Raw genomic sequence first — 9,952 nt, forward strand, 5'->3', positions numbered from 1 at the left:
GCGCATGGGCAGCAGCACCTTGTAATGTTTTCCCTGGCAGTGGAGACACAGACAGCAGGAAGAAATACAGCAGCAGCAGCAGGTGTAATTTGTGTGCGCCACTTCATGTCCCCCTCTCGCCGATAACAGGGGCCAGGAATTCGCCTTCCACCCAAGCATGGTTCATTTTGAGAAACGTCAGTCTGTCCACAGACTTGTGAGACAGACGAGATCGCTTCTCAGTGAAGACTCCACCGGCTGCACTGAAGCAACGCTCCGACAGTACGCTGGAAGGGGGGCAGGAGAGCACTTCCAGGGCATACTGCGCAAGCTCGCTCCAGATCGGCAGGTGCTTGACCCAATACTCCATGGGATCAACAGGGGCCACGCTGTCAAGCCCGCTGAAGGACCCCATGTAGTCAGCCACCATGCGGGTCAAGCGCTGCCTGTGACTGGAGAAGGATGCTGCTGCAGGCACCTCCTCTCTAGTCCTTGGCAGCTCTACACTTATGTAGAGCTCGTTGGTCAGAGACAGCAGGTCTGTGGTGCGCGTGCGCTTGCTGCTGGTGGATGCAGGCACCTGCTGCTGCCTCTGTGCTGGCTGGACAGTGGGGGTGGATGGCTGAGGGAAGGCTTCCTCCAAGCGCTCAACAAGGGACAACTGCAAATCCCTCATTTCCCGTCTCCTCCTGCAGGCAGGAACTGGCTGAGCTTCCCCTTCAGACGTGGGTCCAGCATCATGCAGATCCAGATGTCTTCCCTCTGCTTCATCTGGATGACCCTTGGGTCCTTGCGCAAGCGCCTCAGCATGGTCGCTGCCATTGGGAAGAGTCTGGCCACGTCTGCTGGCATATCATCGGCAGCCCCAGAGCCGACAGTGCTGTCCTCCTCTTCCTCTGCCTCCTCCACATCATCCTCTCTCCACCCCGCACCAGTCCAGCTGCGCTCTGCTGCTCCCCCTCATCAGCAGCAAGGTCAGGGACATCCACCAACTCCGAGCCCTCCTCCTCAGAGGTGACCTGTGAAGCTGCCTGCAGCTCCTGCTGGTCCAAGGCTGCCGCTCCCTCTGGCCTGCAGGAAGGGACCAGCACTGAGCACACCTGCTGCATGTGCCCCCAGTCCTCCGTGGAGATGATGGACGGGAGGTTGGTGGCGGCACGCCCAGTTGCAGTGATGGAGGCAACTGTTGCTCGTGCAAGGTACTGGCTGACAGCCTGCCTCTGTTCAACCAGATGCTCCAATATCGCCAGGGTGGAGTTCCAGCGAGTTGGAACATCGATCATGAGCTGGTGCTGTGGCAGGTGCAGCTCCTTCTTCACCTCTTCCAGGCTCGCTACGGCTGCAGGCGAGTGCCGGAAATGACGCACAACCTTCCTTGCCGCCTCAAGGAGTCTGTCCATCCCCTGGTAGGTCCGCAGGAACTTTTGGATTACCAGGTTCAGGACGTGCGCCAGGCAGGGGATGTGGGTCAGGTCTCCCCTGCTGATTGCAGCAACCAGGTTTGCCCCATTGTCGGACACCACCTCTCCGAATCTGAGGCCTGTGGGGGTCAGCCAATTCCTCTCCTGCTCTCGGAGTTTGGCCAGAACATGGTTCGCCATCAGTTTGGTCTTCCCCAGGCTGACCAATTCCAGCAGCGCTTGGCAGTGGCGGGGCTTCACGCTGCTGCTGAGGTGGGGGGTTTGGGCTGGTGTGCCGGAGGATGGAAGCGGATCAGAGGAACCTGCTGCAATTCCGCTGACCCTGCATGGTGGCACCACCCACTGCGTTGTTGCTGCTGCTGCTCTGACAGTGCCCGATGCTGCTCCCCCCTCCTCACCCCCTTGCACAATGCACGGTGAAGGACAGATAGCGGCCTGTCCCAAACCGGCTGCTCCACGAGTCCATGGTGACGTGGACCCGTTGACCCACCGCGTGCTCCAGCCCTCTCCCGACATTGGCTATCACAGAGCGGTGAAGTGCAGGGATGGCCGTGCGTGCAAAATAATGTCGGCTGAGGATTGGCCAATTGGGGGCTGCACACATCAGGAGCGCACGCATGTCGCTCCCCTCCTGCACAAGGGAATAAGGCAGGCGTTGGGAGCACATGGCCCGTGCCAGCAAGCCATTCAGCTGTTGCACGCAACGGCTGCTGGGAGGCAGAACCCTGACCACCCCCTGGAAGGTGTCGCTGAGCAGGGTCTGGCGACGTCTTTTGCTGGCACAGGAATCGGTGGAGGGAGCAGAGGAGGCCACTGAGGACTGGCTGCCACAACAGGCCTCAGTGCCGGCGGCAGGAGTTGCAGAGGGAGGAGGAGCAGTGCGTTTCTGACGCACTCCTGCTGGTGCTGCTGGAGGAGGTGGAGGAGGGCGGGTGGCTGCTGCCACAACAGGCCTCAGTGCCGGCGGCAGGAGTTGCAGAGGGAGGAGGAGCAGTGCGTTTCTGACGCACTCCTGCTGGTGCTGCTGGAGGAGGTGGAGGAGGGCGGGTGGCTGCTGCCGACGGCTTCACAGTGGTGGCGGGTCTGCCACTGCCACTGCCAGCTTCCTTCAACTTCATGAACTCCTCATGCTCATGAAAGTGTTTCCCTGCCAGATGGTTGACCGTGGTGCCGTACGCAGAGGGCTCCTTCCCTCTGTTGAGCTGCTGGCGGCACTGGTTGCAGGTGGCATACTTGCCCTCCACATATGGCAGGGTGAAATAATTCCAAATTGGGGAGGTGAAGTTGCCCCTTCGGCTGGAAGGTGCTGCTGCCGCTGGTCTCCCTGTGGTGGTTGGGGGAGTTTTCTTGGTGCGGCTGGTGGCACTGGCAGAACTCTCCGCCTCCGGATCAGCACCCTGTGTGGCCTGCATACCACCCCTACTTCTGATCCTGCCTATGCCTGCGATGCTGATCCTTCTAGCAAGGCCCACAGACGCATCCTCCTCCTCCTCCTCAAAGCTGATGGCATCCTCAGGATCTGCCACCCAGTCTCTGTCCTTCACCCTGTCATCATCATCCTCCCCCTCCGCAAACATGTCCTGCTGGGATGACCCCACAAACTCCCCTTCTGCATGCATGGGCTGAGGGACAGTCATCACTGTCTGACTGTCCAAAGCATCATCCCCCAAAGTGCCCATCAGCATTTCTTCCTCCTCCATTGCCAATTCTGCCGCAACAGCACTCCATAGCCCCGCTGTGCTTGGGGGTAAGAAGGTGCTGAGTGACAGGGTGCTGGTGTTGCCCGCTGGGGCTGGAGAACTGCACTCCTCCTCCCCAGGCAGTGCTGGGCGGCTGCTGCTGCTCTTGCAAACAGGAGTGGTGGCGGGGGTGGAGGACTCGGTTTCAGAGCTAATGGTGGCCTGCTCATCCACCATCAGTTCCACCACAGAGTCTACGTCCTTCTCCTCAATAGGACGGCTACGACCTGGCGGTGGGAGGAACATCTGCGCCACACGCTGCTGCTGCTGCTGTGTCTCTGCAGCATGACTCCCAGCTGTTGGGCGGCCAAGGCGTCCATGGCCAGTGGCTAATGGCGGAATAGCCACTGGTGCAGACGCAGAACTGCGCATGGTGGTGGTTGTGGCGCGGCTGCCACGCTCACGACCTCCTCTCTTGCCGATGCCCTTGCTGCCCCTGCCCAAACGGCGGCTGCCAGTGCCAGACATCGTATATTTTTAATATTATACAAATGAAGAAAAAAAAGTTATGTATAGGCGGGTGGGACAAGTGGGGTACTTTAATGGGGTGGGACTGGTGGTGGGTGTGTGAGGTGACGGACAGGTGTACTCTACAGCAGAGATCAGTGTAGCGCTAACGAGAGAGTGCGCACTGCGCACACAAAGACCTTAGGTGACGCTGACTGACGATGTCCCTATACACAGACTACAGTACAGTACAAGTCAGCGAATACACAATAGAAGTAATATAAACAAATAGGACGGGTGTAGCACTAACGAGAGGGTGCGGACAGCGCAGACGTGCACTGCGCACACAAAGACCCTAGGTGACGCTGACTGACGGTGTCCCTATACACAGACTACAGTACAGTACAAGTGAGCGAATACACAATAGAAGTAATATAAACAATAGGACGGGTGTAGCACTAACGAGAGGGTGCGGACAGCGCAGACGTGCACTGCGCACACAAAGACCCTAGCTGACGCTGACTGACGGTGTCCCTATACACAGACTACAGTACAGTACAAGTCAGCGAATACACAATAGAAGTAATATAAAGAAATAGGACGGGTGTAGCACTAACGAGAGGGTGCGGACAGCGCAGACATGCACTGCGCACACAAAGACCCTAGGTAACGCGGTGACGGACGGTCCCTATACACAGACTACAGTACAGTACAAGTCAGTGAATACACAATAGAAGTAATATAAACAATAGGAAGGGTGTAGCACTAACGAGAGGGTGCGGAGAGCGCAGACTTGCACTGCGCACACAAAGACCCTAGGTAACACGGTGACGGACATTCCCTATACACAGACTACAGTACACTACAGTACTAACTAAACAATAGAAGAATCTAGCTAAATAATAGAACCGGTGTGACTAGATTACAGAGAGCAGATACAGGACAGGTAAAGCAGTAAAGCTGGGCCTTGCTAACTACAAAATAGTACAAATCTATCTAACACAGAAGTAGTACAGGAGTAGGACAGGTGAGAGCACAGGTGACTAGAGACTAGAGCACAGAGCAGGGCAGGCTGCCTTGCCTAGGCACAGGGCCTAGCTGCTGGCTGCAGCTGCAGCAGTGACAGTCTCCCTCCCTAGTCCCTAATCACACAAACTAAACTGCCTAAAATACAATCTATCTACAATACAAAGCAATACAGTTGAATATCAAGTGTTGGAGTGTAAAAACGCTAGGTTTAGAACACAATAAATGCACTTGCACACAGACAAAAAGCACTGGAGCAGTCTCTCAGTACAGTTAGTCAGTAAGTCGCAAGCAGGACGAGTGAGGCAAGATGGCGCCCGCTATTTATAGAGGGGGGCTTGGCCAGGCTCCCCCTCTGTGATTGGCTGCAGTCAGAGGGCTGGGAGCCCTCTGATTCGCTTGTGAGGACTCGAGGTGACGTCTGACGTGATGCTATCCGAGCTGGTGACGCTATCATATCTCCGGATAGCTGCTTGCTATCCGAGTGCGCTCGGATAGCACAGCCCGGATAGCTAATACTATTCGAGCTCGGTATTCGAGCTCGAATAGTGAAAAAAGAGCTAGGATATCCGAGTATCTCGGCTATCCTAGCTCAGATGAGCACCACTAGCTACTATATGTTAAATTCCCCAGTCGTCCAAAAGTAAATTGCTTATTCACATTTCAGTAATGTATGTATAAAACATGACTCAACTACTTCCGGAGTGAAACCTGTTTGTTATTTGGGGACCACCAGTTTATGCATGTAGGCTTTTAAACCCTTTTGTTTCTGATATTTCAAGTCATGAGGGTTGGGGAAATCAGTCAGTATAAACTATATCTCATGCTTAAGAAATGTTAGGGTTAACTGCCAGGGGAAAGGAATTTGCTAGTATGCAAGAGGATTGTGAATAGTCTTACACACAAGGGGGGATTAGAATGGAAGCAGATACTGTACAAAGCGATTGGTATTCTTTTAAAGTTACAAAAGGTGTTTTTGTGTGGTGTTGGTGGTGGAGAGGAGTTACTAAGAGTTTATGTACATAAAAGGAGAGAGCAATTTTTTAATTAGGGGTGACATACACTGGGGGGAGGATGCTATAACATGTAGGTGTGGGGGCAGTAGTTTATATTTGATTGGTATCTTGGGTGAAATTTCTAGGGTGTTAGGGAGCAGTATTTATAATTAAGGTGGGATTATGGTTTGTGGGATGGTGTGGAGAGGATGCCTGCTTTACAAACTGCACTGCACTGCACTATACTGCATGAGACTGAGTTGACAAGTCCAGAAGCACATATATTATGAACAGCTTGCTGACCTGCTTTACCATTTAGTTGATTCTGTTACGATCAGGTAAAATCATTTTACCAATCAAACTTTTAAAAGATTGTTTGAAAATATGTTACTGTATAGCTACCTTTAATTAAGCTAACTAACCATTTAGCTGTACCCTATGCAATACCTCTCAACAGAAACCTCAGAGATAAGGGGGGATTGCACCCTCTAAAAAAGAAGCATGCAGCTTTTCAGAGTGTGGCCCTTTGGGCTTTGCTCCTGAACAAGATTTTGGAGCATTGTTCTCTCCAAGGGACTTCATTGTAGGGCAGCACCATGGCGTAGTGGTTAGGGCTGGGTACCTGGTTCGAATCCTAGCCAGGGCAGCAGGGCACTATCTGCACAGAGTTTGTTTGTTCTTCCTGTGTCTGCGTGGCTTTCCTCCAGGCACTTTGGTTTCCTCCATCCCAAAAACATACAGATATGTTAATTGGCTTCCCCCTAAATTGGCCATAGACTATGATACATACGCTACACAATACAGATATATGACTATGGTAGGGATTAGACTGTGAGTCTCTCTGAGGGACAGTTAAGTGACAAGAACATATAATCTGTACAGCGCTGCAGAAGATGCCGGAGCTATGTAAATACTAAATAATATTGGTGGGCCAGCTATAAATGGGGTGATAATTGTGTGATATAGCAAGTGATCAATCCTTCCCTCTTCAGAAATCAATCTTCACTACTTGAACTTGTGTAGATTTCAGCAGAAATGTAGCTGAGAATCAATGAAACTCTTATTGTTGTGCTGGTTGGTGCAGAACAATGCTATCATTCCAATGGTACCATGATAAATACTGCATGAATATGATTGAATATAATTGATTGGGTATGCTGAGAACAATATATTTTTGTCAGATTCAATCAATGTGAAGTCAAAATGAGCTGGAAAATGGATATGTGCATGGCCATTCATAGTCTTGTGGGTATTACTGATGTGCCAAACATATTTAAATTTTTTCAGGAGCTGGTACAGAATTTGCCAATGTGAACTGCTCAATGTTGATGTGTCTAGCTGTCAAATCATTGAGAATAGTTCCAAAAAAGGAAGGACCGTGATGGTTCGTAACATGTAGTGTGCTCTTCTGTTGCGTTACAATATACACTTAGCAAAGGCTGTAGTGTGCCACCTCTTTTTCTTAGTTTCAAAAAAGCAAAAAAAAAAAAATGAAGTTCTGTACTATTAAGCTGTATGTATACAGGTAACCTGAAGCAACAACAACTTGCAGGATGCTTATAATGTGTGTGTGACTTATAACTGCCTTAATGATTATTATCAAATGTGTTAAAAAAAGAAGCAATTCTAATGCTTTGATGTACCTCAGTTCCCACAAGTCTATAAAAAACAACATTTTTTGACAAGCTGGTTTTCCTCCATTGCGGTGAAATAAACACAGAATACCCACATTCTATATGAAACAAGAGTGTCTATATTAAAACCTGAAGTTCAATAAAAGCTCTCAAGCACACAACATGTTTAGCAGCCCTATTGTATTAACATAATGGGCCATATGCAATTCAGTTTTTCACCTGAATTTTCTCCTAGGTGATATTTTGAAACTTGTCAATAAAATGCGTTTTAAACCCCCAGCAAGCAAAAAAATGCTCAAAATAATTTTGATAGTACCTTTTCTCCTAGTTTTTGGTACTTTTTCCTTTGCAAATTGCTGAAAACGTATTCTAAATTGAAGATGAAAAATTATCTCCTAGGAGTAAAGTCAGGTGAAAAAGTGAATTGCATATGGCCTAATGACCTCTAATAGATAGATATCTTATGAAACTAATTTTATTCAAACAACAGTTTAAGTGCATGTTTTAGGCTGCTAATTGAAAAAAATGCAATAACATACATTTGCTTACCACTTGTCTGTAGCCTTATATATATATATATATATATATATATATATATATATGTATATAGTACTGTTGTTCATATCATACATTTCTTTAGTTTGAATTGAAAGCTTAAATCTCCCATGAAATGTTTCTACATTTTCTTACCTTTCAAAAAATTCCACGCATGTATCTTCATAAACAAAGTTTGGATACAGGAATACAATAGAAGGTGTTGTGTGGAGGAAGTTCCTTTTGCTAGTAAGTAACGTTTCGTGTGTTCTTGAAGGTGTTCAGTTCTGCAGTAATCATTAACCTTAATTAACTGTATAGCATGGAAGAAGATGGTGTGACCTTTGAAACAATGATCAATGAAGGTAATATTGATACTAAAACACTTTTTTGGCACTCTTATATCCGGAAACGGTAATCCTGTAATATGATCTGTAATATTTGGGTTGAAACTTCATTCAAAGGTAAACATGATGCTTTATATTACTGTAACCTCATTTAAACGTAGGTGTGTAAAGGACTACTACTGTGTGAAAACTGGACTCAATACCTATGTGCAGTCAAATTGGTTACTAGCTGAGTACAAGTGGCACTACATGAGGGAACCAAGATTGTGAAAGAAAATCTGAGATTATGACAGTCCTTTATATGTTAATACCAGCACACAGGTGAATAATAAAGCATACAAGCACTATGGAGAAGCTTCAGGGAGGGTTCAGACCTGTCAGCATGGAAAACACACACGCTCATTCAAACGCACGTTTTCAGACACTATGCATATTCATCTCCATTACAGTAATTGTCTTTTCTATTATGTATAGCCTAGTCCTTCACAGGGCCGGATTTATGGGCAGGCCTCCTAGGCCGATTCCTAGGGCGGAAGAATGTTTGGGGCGGGTGGGGAGCCACCCCATGACATTTCACATCCCCACATGTGATGTGACATAGTGTGCAGTTCTTCAATCCGCAGTCGCCCGCTTTGCACACCGCAGCATTTCCTTGTGTGCGTGTATGTGCAGGGAGCCAGCGGGTCGCTACGGAGAAGTCAGGAACAAGGTAGCCAATCAGCAGCTGGTAACACAGCGGCCAGACGTAGGAAGCAGCGTCTGCAACGTGCATTGAGGTCTTGTCACTCTACAGGTCTGCAGAAACCCTCACAAGGCACATCCAGCGCAGAGCGAGACCTCCATGCACAAATCAGGAGGACCACAGCAAGCAGCAGCTATTTGTCCCTTCTTCCCTCTCCTCCGAGTCCCGACAGCAAAGTGCGGGGGAGGGAGAGAGTGATCAGCTGATCGGGACTGAGCTAACATGGGAAGAAGCATGGCTCTTAGTGCAGCCTTCCCCAGTGTACAGAGGGGAAGCACCTCGAAGCAGGAAGCTGAAGAATCTGGTTCCTGACTGGGGTAACTTCTGCTGCAACTTACTACATGTTTGTGAGTAGCTGCTGTAACTGCTGTAACTGCATGTTTTTACTACACCCACCCCTAAAGCAGCAGTAGGTGGTCTATTCGTCCCCTCTATAGAGGCGTGGTGCCTCTGTGTGGTACAGCTCTTTCCAAGTGCCCCCCTCTATAGGCACTACAGCTCTCAACATGTCCCCCCCCCCACTCCACAGAGGCACCACAACTGCCAGCATGCCCCTCCATAGAGGTACTTCTGCACCCAGCATGCCCTTTCCATAGAGGTACTACAGCTCTCAGCATGTCCCCCCACTCCACAGAAGCACTACTGCTCCCAGCATGTCCCTCCATAGAGGCACTACTGCTCCCAGCATGCCCCTCCATAGAGGTACTGCAGCTCTCAGCATGTCCCCCCACTCCACAGAGGCACTACTGCTCCCAGCATGTCCCTCCATAGAGGCACTACTGCTCCCAGCATGCCCCTCCATAGAGGCACTACTGCTCCCAGCATGCCCCTCCATAGAGGTACTACAGCTCTCAGCATGTCCCCCCACTCAATAGAGGCACTACTGCTCCCACCATGCCCCTCCATAGAGGCACTACTGCTCCCAACATGCCCTTCCATAGAGGCACTGCTGCTCCCAGCATACCCCTCCATAGAGGCACTTCTGCTCCCAGCATGCCCCTCCAAAGAGGTACTACAGCTCTAAGCATGTCCCCCCCCCCCCTCCATAGAAGCACTACTGCTCCCACCATGCCCCTCCTTTGAGGCAC

At 49.8% G+C, this 9,952-nt stretch overlaps 1 protein-coding gene across 1 annotated transcript in view; it reads right to left on the minus strand.

The window, feature by feature from the left end:
- LOC137561393 (chloride anion exchanger-like) overlaps nucleotides 1-7,998 on the minus strand; it is a 130,138-nt gene extending 122,140 nt beyond the window's left edge. The window contains exon 1 of the mRNA XM_068272688.1: nucleotides 7,932-7,998. The gene's annotated coding sequence lies outside the window, so the exon portion shown is untranslated. The remainder of the gene's footprint in view (nucleotides 1-7,931) is intronic.
- Between the last annotated feature and the right edge of the window lie 1,954 nt (nucleotides 7,999-9,952).

Source organism: Hyperolius riggenbachi, chromosome 3, assembly GCF_040937935.1.
Source record: "Hyperolius riggenbachi isolate aHypRig1 chromosome 3, aHypRig1.pri, whole genome shotgun sequence".
Classification (NCBI taxonomy): domain Eukaryota; kingdom Metazoa; phylum Chordata; class Amphibia; order Anura; family Hyperoliidae; genus Hyperolius; species Hyperolius riggenbachi.